This window comes from Oncorhynchus nerka, unplaced genomic scaffold, assembly GCF_034236695.1.
Source record: "Oncorhynchus nerka isolate Pitt River unplaced genomic scaffold, Oner_Uvic_2.0 unplaced_scaffold_1653, whole genome shotgun sequence".
Classification (NCBI taxonomy): domain Eukaryota; kingdom Metazoa; phylum Chordata; class Actinopteri; order Salmoniformes; family Salmonidae; genus Oncorhynchus; species Oncorhynchus nerka.
This window is the reverse complement of record NW_027039678.1, coordinates 67,019-86,316: the sequence shown is the minus strand read 5'-3', so window position 1 is coordinate 86,316 and position 19,298 is coordinate 67,019. Positions and strand designations below refer to the sequence as shown.

Sequence of the window (19,298 nt, the reverse complement as noted above, 5' to 3'; positions counted from 1 at the left end):
TGCGCGGGAACTGTACTTCCTCAGTGGTAGGGAGGCGAGCAGGCCAGAGGTGGATGAACGCAGAGCCCTTGTTTGGGTGTAGGGCCTGATCAGAGCCTGGAGGTACTGAGGTGCGTTCCCCTCACAGCTCCGTGAGGCAAGCACCATGGTCTTGTAGCGGATGCGAGCTTCAACTGGAAGCCAGTGGAGAGAGCGGAGGAGCGGGGTGACGTGAGAGAACTTGGGAAGGTTGAACACCAGACGGGCTGCGGCGTTCTGGATGAGTTGTAGGGGTTTAATGGCACAGGCAGGAGCCCAGCCAACAGCGAGTTGCAGTAATCCAGACGGGAGATGACAAGTGCCTGGATTAGGACCTGCGCCGCTTCCTGTGTGAGGCAGGGTCGTACTCTGCGGATGTTGTAGAGCATGAACCTACAAGAGCGGGCCACCGCCTTGATGTTAGTTGAAAAAGACAGGGTGTTGTCCAGGATCACGCCAAGGTTCTTAGCGCTCTGGGAGGAGGACACAATGGAGTTGTCAACCGTGATGGCGAGATCATGGAGCGGGCAGTCCTTCCCGGGAGGAAGAGCAGCTCCGTCTTGCCGAGGTTCAGCTTGAGGTGGTGATCCGTCATCCACACTGATATGTCTGCCAGACATGCAGAGATGCGATTAGCCACCTGGTCATCAGAAGGGAAAGGAGAAGATTAATTGTGTATCGTCTGCATAGCAATGATAGGAGAGACCATGTGAGGTTATGACAGAGCCAAGTGACTTGGTGTATAGCGAGAATAGGAGAGGGCCTAGAACAGAGCCCTGGGGGCGCCAGTGGTGAGAGCGCGTGGTGAGGAGACAGATTCTCGCCACGCCACCTGGTAGGAGCGACCTGTCAGGTAGGACGCAATCCAAGCGTGGGCCGCGCCGGAGATGCCCAACTCGGAGAGGGTGGAGAGGAGGATCTGATGGTTCACAGTATCGAAGGCAGCCGATAGGTCTAGAAGGATGAGAGCAGAGGAGAGAGAGTTAGCTTTAGCAGTGCGGAGGGCCTCCGTGATACAGAGAAGAGCAGTCTCAGTTGAATGACTAGTCTTGAAACCTGACTGATTTGGATCAAGAAGGTCATTCTGAGAGAGATAGCGGGAGAGCTGGCCAAGGACGGCACGTTCGAGAGTTTTGGAGAGAAAAGAAAGAAGGGATACTGGTCTGTAGTTGTTGACATCGGAGGGATCGAGTGTAGGTTTTTTTTTTCAGAAGGGGTGCAACTCTCGCTCTCTTGAAGACAGAAGGGACGTAGCCAGCGGTCAGGGATGAGTTGATGAGCGAGGTGAGGTAAGGGAGAAGGTCTCCGGAAATGGTCTGGAGAAGAGAGGAGGGAATAGGGTCAAGCGGGCAGGTTGTTGGGCGGCCGGCCGTCACAAGACGCGAGATTTCATCTGGAGAGAGGGAGAAGAGGTCAGAGCACAGGGTAGGGCAATGTGAGCAGAACCAGCGGTGTCGTTTGACTTAGCAAACGAGGATCGGATGTCGTCGACCTTCTTTTCAAAATGGTTGGCCGAAGTCATCTGCAGAGAGGGAGGAGGGGGAGGGGAGGAGGATTCAGGAGGGAGGAGAAGGTGGCAAAGAGCTTCCTAGGGTTAGAGGCAGATGCTTGGACTTTAGAGTGGTAGAAAGTGGCTTTAGCAGCAGAGACAGAAGAGGAAAATGTAGAGAGGAGGGAGTGAAAGGATGCCAGGTCCGCAGGGAGGCGGGTTTTCCTCCATTTCCGCTCGGCTGCCCGGAGCCCTGTTCTGTGAGCTCGCAATGAGTCGTCGAGCCACGGAGAGCGGGAGGAGGACCGAGCCGGCCTGGAGGATAGGGGACATAGAGAATCAAGGGATGCAGAAAGGGAGGAGAGGAGGGTTGAGGAGGCAGAATCAGGAGATAGGTTGGAGAAGGTTTGAGCAGAGGGAAGAGATGATAGGATGGAAGAGGAGAGAGTAGCGGGGGAGAGGGAGCGAAGATTGGGACGGCGCGATACCATCCGAGTAGGGGCAGTGTGGGAAGTGTTGGATGAGAGCAAGAGGAAAAGGATACAAGGTAGTGGTCGGAGACTTGGAGGGAGTTGCAGTGAGGTTAGTGGAAGAACAGCATCTAGTAAAGATGAGGTCGAGCGTATTGCCTGCCTTGTGAGTAGAGGGGAAGGTGAGAGGGTGAGGTCAAAAGAGGAGAGGAGTGGAAAGAAGGAGGCAGAGGAATGAGTCAAAGGTAGACGTGGGGAGGTTAAAGTCGCCCAGAACTGTGAGAGGTGAGCCGTCCTCAGGAAAGGAGCTTATCAAGGCATCAAGCTCATTGATGAACTCTCCGAGGGAACCTGGAGGCGATAAATGATAAGGATGTTAAGCTTGAAAGGGCTGGTAACTGTGACAGCATGGAATTCAAAGGAGGCGATAGACAGATGGGTAAGGGGAGAAAGAGAGAATGACCACTTGGGAGAGATGAGGATCCCGGTGCCACCACCCGCTGACCAGAAGCTCTCGGGGTGTGCGAGAACACGTGGGCGGACGAAGAGAGAGCAGTAGGAGTAGCAGTGTTATCTGTGGTGATCCATGTTTCCGTCAGTGCCAAGAAGTCGAGGGACTGGAGGGAGGCATAGGCTGAGATGAACTCTGCCTTGTTGGCCGCAGATCGGCAGTTCCAGAGGCTACCGGAGACCTGGAACTCCACGTGGGTCGTGCGCGCTGGGACCACCAGATTAGAGTGGCCGCGGACCACGCGGTGTGGAGCGTTTGTATGGTCTGTGCAGAGAGGAGAGAACAGGGATAGACAGACACATAGTTGACAGGCTACAGAAGAGGCTACGCTAATGCAAAGGAGATTGGAATGACAAATGGACTACACGTCTCGAATGTTCAGAAAGTTAAGCTTACGTAGCAGGAATCTTATTGACTAAAATAATTCAAATGATACAGTACTGCTGAAGTAGGCTAGCTGGCAGTGGCTGCGTTGTTGTTGTTCTATCTCTCTATAGTGCTGTTTCTTGTATTATGGTCTCTTGTTTCTTTAGAGGTTTCACTTTGTTGTCCTTTTTCTTTTCCTTTTTCTTCTGTCTTCCTTTCTTCTGTTAACTAGATATTTTTTGTTGTTATTCTTTGTAAGCTAGCTAGCTTCTAAAGACCTCCCCCTCCACATATTTACCACCTTTCTAACTTTATTTATTACACCACTCAATGTCAGATCCCTAGCTTCCTGTTCCTTCACCCCTAAAAACACACCTAACACCTTCAAATAATCATTTACCATTTTAAAAGGAAAAGTCCCCTCATTAATCTTCCCAACATACATTATTACTGACTTCTCCATATTCACTTTTGCTCCTGAGGCTTGCTCATATACTTTAAAACACTCCATCACCCTTTTAACACTTCCCTCATCTCTAACTGTTATTGTGGTATCGTCTGCATATTGATGAATTAAACTAAAACCTCCTTGCGGAGTCTCTACACAATTTATAAAATTAGCTTTTTTTTAAGGTATGCCGCTAAGGGTTCTACCGATAAAACATACAATAATGCTGATAAAGGGCACCCCTGTCTCACCGATCTCTCAAGAATAAAATAATCTGTTAAAACCCCATTACATTTTACCCTACTTTTTGCCTTTCTATATAATAATTTTATCCATCCTATTATTCTGTTTCCAAACCCATATTTTTCCAGTACCCTAAACATAAAATCATGTTCCACCCTGTCAAAAGCTTTATTAAAATCTATACTTAGAACAATCCCCCCTCTCTTATCGCTATTCATTTTATTTATCACATCTCTAAGTGTAATAATAGTATCAGCTATGTCTCTTCCAGGCACACTATAATTTTGTGTAGGTGCTATAATATCATTTAAAACCATCTTCATCCTATTTGCCAATATCTTAGCTAAAATCTTATAATCTGAGTTTAATAAACTAATTGGCCTATAATTCTCCAATTTTAATTTGCTCCCCTTATTTTTATATAAAATCGATATCAGCCCTGTCACCATGGAGTCCGAAACAGTATTATTATCTTCCATATATTGATACACTTCCATTAAAATCGGTGCTAAAAAACTTTCATACATTTTATAAAACTCTGCAATTAGTCCATCTACTCCAGGACTTTTATTTATTTGTAAACCCTTAATTGCATCTTTCACTTCATCCACTGTTATCTTCCTATCACATCTTTGCTTATCCTCAACACCAATTTGCACATCCACACTACCTAAAATCTTCTTTACACACCCCTCATCCACCTCCCCTTTCTTAAATAAATCCTTATAAAAATTCTGTACGGTTTCTAATATCTCAACATAATAATTTACCACTTCACCCTTTACATTTTCTATCTCACTAATATATGATTTCGTCTGTTTAGTTTTCTCTAAACCAAGAAAAAAAGACGTACATTTTTCCCCTTCCAACACATACTTTGCCCTACTTCTAATAGATGCCCCCTTACACTTATCTATTTCACATTTGCTCAATTGTGCCTTTAAATCTAAAAACCTTTCAATATTATAAATAGGATCAATATCACATTTCCTCATTTCTTCATTCAACTTTTCTCTTAAATGTTCTTCTCTTGTCATCCTACTCCTCTTCTTCCTTGCATATCTAATACTAAAACCTTTAATTTTTGTCTTTACATTTTCCCACCACTGGCACTTATCATTCCCTTTTTGTTTATCCTCCATTTCATGTTCTATCAAAGATTTACGCTGTATTCCATATTCTTCATCACCTAGATACCTTGCATTCATGCACCATATTCCCCCCCCTTTCCTTTCCTTATCTAACCCCACCGAAAATGTTAACCCAGCATGATCACTAAAAGTTGTAAAAATATAATTAATATCCTTCATAAAATTCCTTAACCCTTCATTTACTAAAACCAGATCTATCCGTGTCTGTTTCAACTCCCCTAAAACCACCTGCCTTCTAGAAAACCCTCTCTTGTTCGGGTTCTCATCTCTCCATATATCAATCAGACTGTTTTCACACATAATCTTCCTTAAAACCCCCCTCGATACGTCACTTCTAAAAATAGCTCCCCTTGACATATCTAATCTATTCATTTTAACATTAAAATCCCCAACTAAAATACAGTTACCCTTGCACCATTTCCCTAATTCTAAAAATAAATTCCTTCGCTCTATCTCATTATTCGGCGCATAAATATTTATAATCCTAAAAACCCTATTCATATATTCAAAATCCAAAATTAAAATCCTCCCATTATTATCATTATATATCTTCACATTTTCTACTACATCCTTCCTTAATAAAATTGCAACCCCACTTGAATTCCCTCTGCCATTGTTTACATAAATAAAATCCCTCCATATTTTTTTTACTTCTAAAACACAAACATTATCCCAGTGTGTTTCTTGAAAACATAAAATATCTGAATTCTTCATTTGGACTATTCTATTAAATTTTCCCATTGTTCTCAAACCATTTGCATTTATTGACATTATATTGACCATTCTAATAAATAATAAAATAATAAAATATAATTTCATTATCCTCTACCTGTTATCCAGTTTCTTTCTTCTTCCACCCTTTCTCTCCCCCTCTTCCCACCGCTTTCCTCTTCCTGTATCCGTCCCTCGTTCTTTCCATCTTTTCCCCATCATCCGTGTCCGATATCTCCTCCAAATCCATGTTATCCAGCCAACTCCCACTCTTGGCATCCACCTCCGTTGTGCTCCCCGTATTCATCTCCACTTCTGGTATAGTCGTTGTGCTCCCCGTGCTCATCGCCGTCTCTGGTATTGTCATCAACTCCATAACCCCCTCCATTTCTTCACCCCCCGAGCTACTTGTTAGTGCTGTGAGTCCCCCCAGTCCACTCCCCCCCTCCTCCTGCCCAATTTCATTTATCTTCTGGTCCTTCTTCCTTCTTCCTTCCTCCGTCTCTCCACCTTCCACCACGTCCTCTCCTCCATCTTCTTCTCCTTCTTGCGGCAATACCACTGCTTCCTCAAATATTGTTTGACTCCCCTCTTCAGCCCCAACCTCTCCACAGTTGCACTCCGCCAATCTCTTTCTGCATCCACCACAAAAATTCCTTTCCTTCTCTCCATCACATTCTCTCGCATAGTGTCCTTGATTGCCACACTTAAAACACTTAAATTCCGGGCAGTCTTTAACTATGTGCCCGGGTTGAATGCACATACGACACACTCTGACCTGTTTGTCATGAATGACCCTGAAATATTCTGCTCCCTCCAACGTCTCAATTCTTGTAGAATAAGGTAATGATGTCACTTTTTCTGTGAACTTGACCTTGCAGAAACGTGTCCCGTCAACCACCTCCGTTCCTGGCCAAACTCTCCTCCTTATCTCCGAGACGGCCGCCACTCCCCAGCTACTCAGCTTGCCCAGTATCAAATCAAATGTATTTATATAGCCCTTTGTACATCAGCTGATATCTCAAAGTGCTGTACAGAAACCCAGCCTAAAACCCCAAACAGCAAACAATGCAGGTGTAAAAGCACGGTGGCTAGGAAAAACTCCCTAGAAAGGCCAAAACCTAGGAAGAAACCTAGAGAGGAACCAGGCTATGTGGGGTGGCCAGTCCTCTTCTGGCTGTGCCGGGTAGAGATTATAACAGAACATGACCAAGATGTTCATAAATGACCAGCATGGTCGAATAATAATAAGGCAGAACAGTTGAAACTGGAGCAGCAGCACAGTCAGTTGGACTGGGGACAGCAAGGAGTCATCATGTCAGGTAGTCCTGGGGCACGGTCCTAGGGCTCAGGTCCTCCGAGAGAGAGAAAGAAAGAGAGAATTAGAGAGAGCATATGTGGGGTGGCCAGTCCTCTTCTGGCTGTGCCGGGTGGAGATTATAACAGAACGTGGCCAAGATGTTCAAATGTTCATAAATGACCAGCATGGTTGAATAATAGTAAGGCAGAACAGTTGAAACTGGAGCAGCAGCATGGCCAGGTGGACTGGGACAGCAAGGAGTCATCATGTCAGGTAGTCCTGGGGTATGGTCCTAGGGCCCAGGCCAGTTGAAACTGGAGCAGCAGCATGGCCAGGTGGACTGGGGACAGCAAGGAGTCATCATGTCAGGTAGTCCTGGGGTATGGTCCTACGGCTCAGGTCCTCCGAGAGAGAGAAAGAAAGGGAGAAGGAGAGAATTAGAGAACGCACACTTAGATTCACACAGGACACCGAATAGGACAGGAGAAGTACTCCAGATATAACAAACTGACCCTAGCCCCCCGACACAAACTACTGCAGCATAAATACTGGAGGCTGAGACAGGAGGGGTCAGGAGACACTGTGGCCCCATCCGAGGACACCCCCGGACAGGGCCAAACAGGAAGGATATAACCCCACCCACTTTGCCAAAGCACAGCCCCCACACCACTAGAGGGATATCTTCAACCACCAACTTACCATCCTGAGACAAGGCCGAGTATAGCCCACAAAGATCTCCGCCACGGCACAACCCAAGGGGGCGCCAACCCAGACAGGCTGACCACAACAGTGAATCAACCCACCCAGGTGACCCCCCCAGGGACGGCATGAGAGAGCCCCAGTAAGCCAGTGACTCAGCCCCGTAACAGGGTTAGAGGCAGAGAATCCCAGTGGAAAGAGGGGAACCGGCCAGGCAGAGACAGCAAGGGCGGTTCGTTGCTCCAGAGCCTTTCCGTTCACCTTCCCACTCCTGGGCCAGACTACACTCAATCATATGACCCACTGAAGAGATGAGTCTTCAGTAAAGACTTAAAGGTTGAGACCGAGTTTGCGTCTCTGACATGGGTAGGCAGACCGTTCCATAAAAATTGAGCTCTATAGGAGAAAGCCCTGCCTCCAGCTGTTTGCTTAGAAATTCTAGGGACAATTAGGAGGCCTGCGTCTTGTGACCGTAGCGTACGTGTAGGTATGTACGGCAGGACCAAATCAGAGAGATAGGTAGGAGCAAGCCCATGTAATGCTTTGTAGGTTAGCAGTAAAACCTTGAAATCAGCCCTTGCTTTGACAGGAAGCCAGTGTAGAGAGGCTAGCACTGGAGTAATATGATCAAATTTTTGGTTCTAGTCAGGATTCTAGCAGCCGTATTTAGCACTAACTGAAGTTTATTTAGTGCTTTATCCGGGTAGCCGGAAAATAGAGCATTGCAGTAGTCTAACCTAGAAGTGACAAAAGCATGGATTAATTTTTCTGCATCATTTTTGGACAGAAAGTTTCTGATTTTTGCAATGTTACGTAGATGGAAAAAAGCTGTCCTTGAAATGGTCTTGATATGTTCTTCAAAAGAGAGATCAGGGTCCAGAGTAACACCGAGGTCCTTCACAGTTTTATTTGAGACGACTGTACAACCATTAAGATTAATTGTCAGATTCAACAGAAGATCTCTTTGTTTCTTGGGACCTAGAACAAGCATCTCTGTTTTGTCCGAGTTTAATAGTAGAAAGTTTGCAGCCATCCACTTCCTTATGTCTGAAACACATGCTTCTAGCGAGGGCAATTTTGGGGCTTCACCATGTTTCATTGAAATGTACAGATGTGTGTCATCCGCATAGCAGTGAAAGTTTACATTATGTTTTCGGATAACATCCCCAAGAGGTAAAATATATAGTGAAAACAATAGTGGTCCTAAAACAGAACCTTGAGGAACACCGAAATTTACAGTTGATTTGTCAGAGGACAAACCATTCACAGAGACAAACTGATATCTTTTCGACAGATAAGATCTAAACCAGGCCAGAACATGTCTGTGTAGACCAATTTGGGTTTCCAATCTCTCCAAAAGAATGTGGTGATCGATGGTATCAAAAGCAGCACTAAGGTCTAGGAGCACGAGGACAGATGCAGAGCCTCGGTCCGATGCCATTAAAATGTCATTTACCACCTTCACAAGTGCCGTCTCAGTGCTATGATGGGGTCTAAAACCAGACTGAAGCATTTCGTATACATTGTTTGTCTTCAGGAAGGCAGTGAGTTGCTGCGCAACAGCCTTCTCTAAAATTTTTGAGAGGAATGGAAGATTCGATATAGGCCGATAGTTTTTTATATTTTCTGGGTCAAGGTTTGGCTTTTTCAAAAGGCTTTATTACTGCCACTTTTAGTGAGTTTGGTACACATCCAGTGGATAGAGAGCCGTTTATTATGTTCAACATAGGAGGGCCAAGCACAGGAAGCAGCTCTTTCAGTAGTTTAGTTGGAATAGGGTCCAGTATGCAGCTTGAAGGTTTAGAGGCCATGATTATTTTCATCATTGTGTCAAGAGATATAGTACTAAAAGACTCTCTTGATCCTAGGTCCTGGCAGAGTTGTGCAGACTCAGGACAACTGAGGTTTGGAGGAATACGCAGGTTTAAAGAGGAGTCCGTAATTTGCTTTCTAATAATCATAATCTTTTCCTCAAAGAAGTTCATGAATTTATCACTGCTAAAGTGAAAGTCATCCTCTCTTGGGGAATGCTGCTTTTTAGTTAGCTTTGCGACAGTATCAAAAAGGAATTTCGGATTGTTCTTATTTTCCTCAATTAAGTTAGAAAAATAGGATGATCGAGCAGCAGTAAGGGCTCTTCGGTACTGCACGGTACCGTCCTTCCAAGCTAGTCGGAAGACTTCCAGTTTGGTGTGGCGCCATTTCCGTTCCAATTTTCTGGAAGCTTGCTTCAGAGCTCGGGTATTTTCGTTGTACCAGGGAGCTAGTTTCTTATGAGACATTTTTTTTGTTTTTAGGGGTGCAACTGCATCTAGGGTATTGCGCAAGGTTAAATTGAGATCCTCAGTTAGGTGGTTAACGGATTTTTGTCCTCTGGCGTCCTTGGGTAGGCAGAGGGAGTCTGGAAGGGCATCAAGGAATCTTTGTGTTGTCTGTGAATTTATAGCACGACTTCTGATGTTCCTTGGTTGGGGTCTGAGCAGATTATTTGTTGCAATTGCAAACGTAATAAAATGGTGGTCCGATAGTCCAGGATTATGAGGAAAAACATTAAGATCCACAACATTTATTCCATGGGACAAAACTAGGTCTACGTATACTGGGAGATTCATAAAAGACACCACCAATTCCTTCACATTAATATCTCTCCCCAGAATCCTTGTGTCCTTTATTCGCAATCCATCCATTAACCGTTCTTTTCCTCTTTCATTTCTCATCGTAATTTCGTACTTCTTTTCTCCTTTCATTCGGCATCCCACCACCTCTCCACACTCCTCCTTAATTGCTCTTAGTAGTTCCATTGTCGTCACTTTGTCTTCTCCTTCCAACTTAATTACCACCGTGTATTCTTTTCCATATTTCATTCCTTCGTTATCTTCATTTTTCTTCCGTTGCGCCTTTTCGTTGTCTTTGTCCATTCCGTTTGTCTTTTCCATGTTGTCCGTCATAGTAAAAATACATTTTTTAAAAACTCTCCCCCAAGCAGAAAAACTGCAAGGGGGAAGACTAACCAAACTTTAAACTATTCAACTAAAGAAAATAATAAATTATATTGCAAAAAACAATTTAATTAACAAAAATAGCTCTCGAGCAAACACTCTCCAGCAAACACTCACTCACAGCTCAGACACTCGCACCTGTCGTCACTTCTCCAATCAGGAAATGCGTACTCAGGCCAGTGTGGTCGTAAGCGAGAAACTATCTCTTGGTGCACTATATAAAGTCAAAGTGAGTCTGATTAACAGCTGTTGCATTTTCACCATTTAGATAAGCATCTTTGTGTCACTCAAAAAGTGGAAGAAATTGCATATACTGTAGCCATAATGTGTAGCACAGATTGTTGGATGAAATACAAACTAACCTTGCTTACTGATTTCAAAGCAAGGGCACATATTTCAGCCTTGTGGGAAAAAACGGACAAAGAGTTGAAATTTCACATGGCAGTGACAAAAAGCTTACAGCACCTGGTATTCCCAGGCGGTCTCCCATCCAAGTACTAACTAGTGGTGACCCTGTGCTTTGGCAAAGTGGGTGGGGTTAAGCCTCCAGTATTTATGCTGCATTAGTTTATGTGTCGGGGCTAGGGTCATATCTGGAGTACTTCTCCTGTCCTATTCGGTGTCCTGTGTGAATCTAAGTGTGGTTCTCTAATTCTCTCCTTCTCTCTTTCTTTCTCTCTCTCGGAGGACCTGAGCCCTAGGACCATGCCCCAGGACTACCTGACATGATGACTCCTTCCCCAGTCCACCTGGCCATGCTGCTGCTCCAGTTTCAACTGGCCTGGGCCCTAGGACCATGTCCCATACCTGAGATGACAAACCTGGCCATGCTGAGTTCTGCCTTACTATTATTCAACCATGCTGGTCATTTATGAACATTTGAACATCTTGGCCACGTTCTGTTATAATCTCCACCCGGCACAGCCAGAAGAGGACTGGCCACCCCACATATGCTCTTGTTCTCTCTTTCTTTCTCTCTCTCTCGGAGGACCTGAGCCAAAGGACCGTGCCCCAGGACTACCTGACATGATGACTCCTGCTGTCCCCAGTCCACCTGACTGTGCTGCTGCTCCAGTTTCAACTGTTCTGCCTTATTATTTGCTGGTCATTTATGAACATTTGAACATCTTGGTCATGTTCTGTTATAATCACAGCCAGAAGAGGACTTGCCTGGTTCCTCTCTAGGTTTCTTCCTAGGTTTTGGCCTTTCTAGGGAGTTTTTCCTATATTGTTTGCTGTTTGGGGTTTTAGGCTGGGTTTCCCAAATGTACAAAGGCGAGACCCTGCTTAGCTTCCAAGATCAGGAGTACTCAGGCCGGTGTGGTCGTAAGCGAGAAACCGTCTCTTGGTGCACTATATAATGTCAAAGTGAGTCTGATTAACAGCTGTTGCATTTTCACCATTTAGATAAGCATCTTTGTGTCACTCAAAAAGTGGAAGAAATTGCATATACTGTAGCCATAATTTGTAGCACAGATTGTTGGATAAAATACAAACTAACCTTGCTTACTTATTTCAAATCGAGGGCACATATTTCAGCCTTGTGGGAAAATACGGACAAAGAATTGACAAAAAGCTTACAGCACCTGGTATTCCCAGGCGGTCTCCCATCCAAGTACTAACCAGTTCCGACGCTGCTTAGCTTCCGAGATTAGATGAGATCAGGCATACTCAGGCCGCTGTGGTCGTAAGCGAGAAATCATCTCTTGGTGCACTATATAAAGTCAAAGTGAGTCTGATTAACAGCTGTTGCATTTTCACCATTTAGATAAGCATCTTTGTGTCACTCAAAAAGTGGAAGAAATTGCATATACTGTAGCCATAATGTGTAGCACAGATTGTTGGATGAAATGCAAACTAACCTTGCTTACTGATTTCAAAGCAAGGGCACATATTTCAGCCTTGTGGGAAAAAACGGACAAAGAGTTGAAATTTCACATGGCAGTGACAAAAAGCTTACAACACCTGGTATTCCTAGGCGGTCTCCCATCCAAGTACTAACCGGGCCCGACCCTGCTTAGCTTCCAAGATCAGGCGTACTCAGGCCAGTGTTGTCGTAAGCGAGAAACCGTCTCTTGGTAAGGCTTGCATATTCTCCCCACATTTCACCTGCATCTCAGGCAAGGTCTCTAAGACTCCATTACTCAAATGATTGTCCAACAGCCTCACCCACTCCCCTGGAACACACTCCTTTATCCTATCATACATTCTCAACACCATCCCTTTCCTGACATCCTCATCTACACCCCAGACAGTATCTACGATCGCCTGCTCAGGCAGGAACCCTGGCACCACCTCATACCTAAAGTCCCTCAGTCTTATCATACCCGCCTTCATTATTACCTTACTCTCCAGCATATTTCCCTCTGATTTCAGCATTGGGTTCAGAAAAACTGGTATATTCAAAATCACCCCAATAGAGTCACACTCATAACTTACCTGCGGTAAGAACTCCGCCCATGCCCTGAACACCTCCTGATAAAACTCAGGCACCTCTGCATACATGCTGGGCTTGAAACACATTAACAACCCATAATCTCCACAACCTCCACTCTTATGCAACCAATGCCTGAAAAACTCCTTCCACCCCTGACCCTCCTCCCCATACAAAAACCGTTGTACTCTCTTCACCCTCATGGCTTTTAACTTCACCTCCAGTTCTATTAATCTCAAACCACCCCTATCATAATCTGCTATCATTACATCATGAGCAATCTTCACCCCCTTCCCACCCCACAGGAAATCAGACACTAAATTATTAATTCCCTTCAGAACCCATACAGGCATGTCCATAACCCCTAAGGTATACACACATTTTGACATTAACAATGCATTCACCACAACCACTTTCCCCCTCAATTTTAATTTCCTTTGTTTCCAGTAATTCAGAGTCGTCTTTATTTTATTAATCACCCCTGTCCAAGTTAAGTCCCTCGCCTCCCGCTCATCTACCCCAATATTCACACCCAAAATTCTCACGTGCCCCTTAACAGTCTTAAAAGGAATGTTACATGTAGACATAACAGTTTCATCAGTACATAACATTTGAGACTTTTCAACATTCACCTTAGCCCCAGAAGCTCTCCCATACACATCAAAACACTTCATCAGACAATTCACACTCTCTCCATCCCGCAAAGTACAGGTGGTGTCGTCAGCATAATGATGCAGTACACTGACGCCTCCCCCCGGGAGGTCCACTCCATTCACTCCTCTATTCCGCTTTACAAATGCCGCTAAAGGCTCTACTGAGATGCTGTATAGCAGTGCAGACAATGGACAACCCTGCCTAACAGACCTGCCCAGGGGAAAGGATCAGTTAGCACACCATTACATTTCACGACACTGCACGCTGACCCATACAATAGCTTCACCCATCCTTTAAGACGAGGCCCGAACCCAAATCTTGCCAAGGCCTCTAACAGGAACCGATGCTCCACCCGATCAAAGGCTTTATTCAGATCTAGGCAGAGCACCGCCCCACCCACCTCCCCCATCTGCTTCACCACATCCCGGATAGTGCAGAGGGTGTCCACTACATCCCGCCCCGGAACTCCATAGGCCTGAGTAGGTGCTATGATGCTTCCCATCACCTTATTCAACCTATTAGCCATTATCTTAGCAAGCACCTTATTGTCGGAGTTCAAAAGGGTTATTGGTCTGTAGTTCTCTAATTTCAGTCTGCTCCCCTTCCCTTTGTATAACACAGTCAACACACCCATAGCTAAAGATTCAGGGACTACCCTCTTCTCCTCCATACACACATACACACGCAGCATTAGTGGGGCCAGTATGTCACTAAACTCACGGTAAAACTCTGCAGTAAGACCATCTGAACCCGGGCTCTTATTCAAGTTCAGGCCCAATATGGCTGCTTTAACCTCCGCCAATGTAAAATCAGCATCACACATCTCTACATCCTCAGTCGACACCCTAGCCTCCACTGCTTCTAGCACTCTTCTCATACACACTTCATCTACCCCACCGACGTAAATAATCCCTTATAAAAATAATGCACTGTATTCAAAATTCCTTCCAGATCTGTCACCCTCTCCCCCCTCTCATTTAACAGCTCAGTTAGAAAACTCTTTTCCTGCTTCCTCCTTTCTAACCCCAGGAAAAAAGCAGTATTTCTCTCCCCCTCCACCACATACTGTGCTCTACTCCTCACCACTGCCCCCATACACCTGTGCCTCTCTACGACCCTCAACTCCTCCCTCACCCTCAGGTACTCTGTCACATCATAGCCTGGGCAGTTTTCTACCCTTTCTAACTCCAATAACAGGCGAGATTTAAGAATCCCCTCCTCCCTCCTCCTTATCACATTTGCCCTTCTTGCACTAGATATTGCCAGCCGCTTGAACTCCCCTTTTAATCCTTCCCACCACACACTCACATCAGACTCAAATAGAGGATCTGACACGGCGTCATTAACACTCTTTCACTGCAGCCCTAAACTCCTCATCCTTCAACATACTGGCATTAAGACACCACAAACCACCCCCCCTCCCCTCCCCTGATGCACCCAGCCTGAAAAGCAGAGCATCATGGTCACTAAAAAATGTGTGTGAATACTTTACCCCCACAACCAAGTGCGCAACCTCTCTATGAGCGAGACACAAATCTATACGTGACTGCTTGAGCTCACCCCTCACCACTTGTCTTCGAGAGAACACCCGCTTATCTGGATTCCTCTCCTCCATATATCCACCCAATCCTCATCCCGCATTAGCCTTAATAGCGCTCCCCGAGATGAGTCAGAGCTAAAATGTGCGCTACTTGAGGCATCTAGCCTATCCATCCATACATTAAAATCCCCAACAAGCAAACAGTTCTTCCCACATAATCCTCCCATGGACATAAACATAACCCTCCTCTCAATTTCATTATTAGGAGCATAGACATTGTACAACGAGTACTCCACATCTTGATAAGTGAAACCCACTCCCACCATTCGACCCACAGTGTCAGCACATAACAAATTTAAATTAGACACAACATCATGTTTTACCAAAATAGCTACCCCACATGCCCGCACAGTACCATTACTCACGTACATTAGTCCATTCCATCTCTGCCTTACATTCTCCATATACGGCTCAGTCCAATGGGTCTCCTGAAGACATAATATATCCGCAGAGAAGGCTTCCAACACCAGCTCTAGCTTTTCTTTGCTACGAAGTCCATTGGTGTTAATAGATACAACTCTCAACATTATGACTATAAAGAGGGGATGAATCGAGTCCATCATGATTGATCTTTTATCTTCTTTTTCCTCTTGATTATCATGTTCTTTTTACTATCCCTCCGCAGAGATTGTATGTTCTCCCTCTCTTCCTCCATCAGCTCTTCTTCAGACTCTTTACGTTTGCGAGAGTCATCTCTTGCAGTATCCACCTCCCTAGAGGAGCCCCCCTCTCCACGAGGATCTTCAATAGGCTTGACATTCTGAATAGTCCCGTCAGGTTGTACTTCCTCCATTATAGGCTCTGTGCATGGGTCCTTGCCACACTCAGCTTTCTGTAAATCCATCTGAGCTCTTCCACATCTCGCATCTTCTCCCTCCACACCCTCTGATGAATTTAACCATTCTACCGCACTGTCCATACTGGATCCCAGCTCCGTCACCCCCATCTCTGCAGACTTGCTACGATTTCTCACCCCTTCATGTATCCCACTGATCCCCTCCATATCATTCTCCTCTCCCAGCTCACTTTCCTCCTCACACTCTTCCTCATCTACTGAGCCACTCTCATTCATTATCTCAAGCTCTTCACCCACCCTTTCACCACATATACAGTTAAATGATTCACATTCTTCACATCTCCTTCTTCTCTCAGGACACTCCCGTGCATAATGCCCCTGCTCCATACATTTGTAACACCTAAAGTCAGGGCAATCACGTACTACATGACCAGGCTGAATACAAAGCCTACACACTTTCACCTGCCTGTCATGTATAACCCTGAAATATTCAGCCCCCTCCAGAGTCTCAAACTTCGTCGAATATGGCAACGATTGGACATTGTTTGTAAATCGTACCTTACAGAAACGCGTACCGTCTGCAATTTCCGTTCCAGGCCACATTCTCCTCTTGATTGTAGACACTGCTGTGACTCCCCATCGAGTCAATTTATTTATTATATCCGAGATATATGTCGGTAAATTCAGAAAGGACACCACCAGTTCATCATGTGACAAATCCTTCGCCATTACACATGAGTCTTTAATTTTAAATCCATCCATAAGTCTCTCCTTCCCTTTTGCATGACTCATTGTTATCTCATATTTATTCTTCGTTTTAAAACGACACCCCATCACCAAACCGCATACCTCATTGATCCCCCGTAGAAGCTCCATCATCGTTATCTTGTCCTCCCCAATGATCTCCACCGCCACTGTTAAACTTCTTTCAAACACCCGGGGAACAGCCCGTTGCTCATCCATCTTTTCTCCTGCAGCACCTCTGTCAGTCTTCATTTCCCCTTTCGAATTCTTCCCAGTAGTCGAAGCCATATCGTCCACTCTTCGGTCTGAATCAGAAACCAATCTCCTACTCACATTCATGCTTCTTTACAAGTCCGTTTGGTCTTTCAAACTTCCTTTAAGGAAATGAAAAGACCTTTCCCCTAACAGCGCAAGCTGCTAGGGGAGAATTCTTCAATAAGAATTGTTTAACAAAAATCACCAACCAAAAAAAAAGATTTACTTCAAAACAGCAAACAAATGTATTTCTCCAACTCAACAACCAACTCCCTCCAAACACTTCCTCAATCCCAAAAAATGGGCGTGGTCAGGCCAGTGTGGTCGTATCTCTTGGTGCACTATATAAAGTCAAAGTGAGTCTGATTAACAGCTGTTGCATTTTCACCATTTAGATAAGCATCTTTGTGTCCCTCAAAAACTGGAAGAAATTGCATATACTGTAGCCATAATGTGTAGCACAGATTGTTGGATGAAATACAAACTAACCTTGCTTACTTATTTCAAAGCGAGGGCACATATTTCAGCCTTGTGGGAAAAAACGGACAAAGAGTTGACAAAAGCTTACAGCACCTGGTATTCCCAGGCGGTCTCATATTTCAGCCTTGTGGGAAAAAACGGACAAAGAGTTGAAATTCCACAAGGTAGTGATGCTGATGAAATGATGCAATAGCACCCCCTAGTGGACAAAAATATTATAGCGCCTGGTATTCCCAGGCAGTCTCCCATCCAAGTACTAACCAGGCCCGACCCTGCTTAGCTTCCGAGATCAGACGAGATCAGGCATACTTTTTTTTTTTTTTTTTTACATAAAAAAAAGTTTCAATTACAATATTTTATAAAATGTACAATACACAAAAACCGAGACTAACATAGGCAGGTGAACAATTCACCCCCTATCAAATCAAAGAACTCAAATAAATAAAATACAACAAATACTAATAAAAACGTAACATAAATTCTAATCTCACAAAACAGGCATGTTGAAATCAACTCCCGAACAACTATAAAAACCAAAAGGAAATTAACATACCAATACTTTCAAAAATGATAAGTAATTCTTCCACCATCCACCCTTGAAATCAACCCACTCACCTCCACAAAAGCTTCATCAAAACATTCCCTTCCATAACAATGAAACATATCCATATGCTTCTTAAACAATACTACAAAAATATCCCACACCCTTTCCCTCTTCCCCTCAAGAAAAAGCATAATTCCTCCTACAAAAAATAGCATACCTCACAAAACTCAAAGCAACATTCAACAAAACAACATTAACACCCTCAAATTTACCAGCCACGCCAAATAACACCAATTCATTCCACACATATTTTTTCAAAATATCACCCTTCCAGTTTCTATGTATCATTCCCTTTACATTACAAAATAAATATTTTAACTCCTAACATTCCACAAACAAATGCAGTAAATTTTCTCACCACATAGAAACAAATTAGGAAAGACAAAGACATCTTCTCTAACAACTTCACTATTTATTAAATCCACCCATGTGTTTGGTATACTTTCTTTTATCTTCTCGTACATATTCTTCACTGTTCCCCTACCCACCTCTACATCCCATTCATGGATGGTGTCAACAATAGCTTCTTCAGGAAAAAACCTGGAATTACCTCATATGTGTAGTCTTTTATCTGTCTAAGACCTGCACTCATAAATACTTCACTATATAACACCTTTTCTTCGTACTTAATTTTCTCATTCAGAAAAACAGGATGATTCATAATTAGGTCAATATGCCCACACTCATAATACACATCAGGCAACAACTCTGCCCATGCATTTAGCACTTCTTTATAAAAATCTGGTACCTTTTCCCACATTTTCCTTTTAAGACCCATCAACAAACCATTATCTTCACATCCACCACTCTCATCCAAATAGACTTTGAAAAAATGTTTCCAGCCATAATCTAAACTGTCATACAAATATTTCTTTACTGTTTTTATCCAAATAGCTTTTCTTTTCTTTTAATGTCAAAATCTACAAGTTTTAAACCTCCATCATCATAGTCTGCTATCAATGTTTTCTGCGCAATTCTAACACCTTTACCATCCCATATAAAATTAGACACCACATTATTCAATTAATTTATAACCCACTCTGGCATGTCTAGAACTCCCAAAATTTACACAAGTTTAGATGATACCAAAGCATTTACATACAATTACTTTACCTTTTAACTTTAATTTTCTATTTTTCCAGAAATTCAAAGTTAGCTTGATTTTATTGAGAATCCCCGTCCAAGTTATATCCCTTGCCTCTTTCTCCTCTACACCAATATTTACTCCCAGCACCTTCATAGCTACCTTAAATGGAATCTCACACTTATTTGCATTGATATCCCCAGAAAACATAATTTCCGTCTTCTCTATATTAACTTCAGCCC

General features: G+C 44.0%; 2 pseudogenes; both read right to left on the bottom strand.

Moving 5' to 3' along the window:
* Positions 1-11,979: 11,979 nt before the first annotated feature.
* Positions 11,980-12,098, bottom strand: LOC135568246 (5S ribosomal RNA; annotated as a pseudogene).
* Positions 12,099-12,358: 260 nt separating this feature from the next.
* LOC135568245 (5S ribosomal RNA) lies at positions 12,359-12,467 on the bottom strand (annotated as a pseudogene).
* Positions 12,468-19,298: the final 6,831 nt, after the last annotated feature.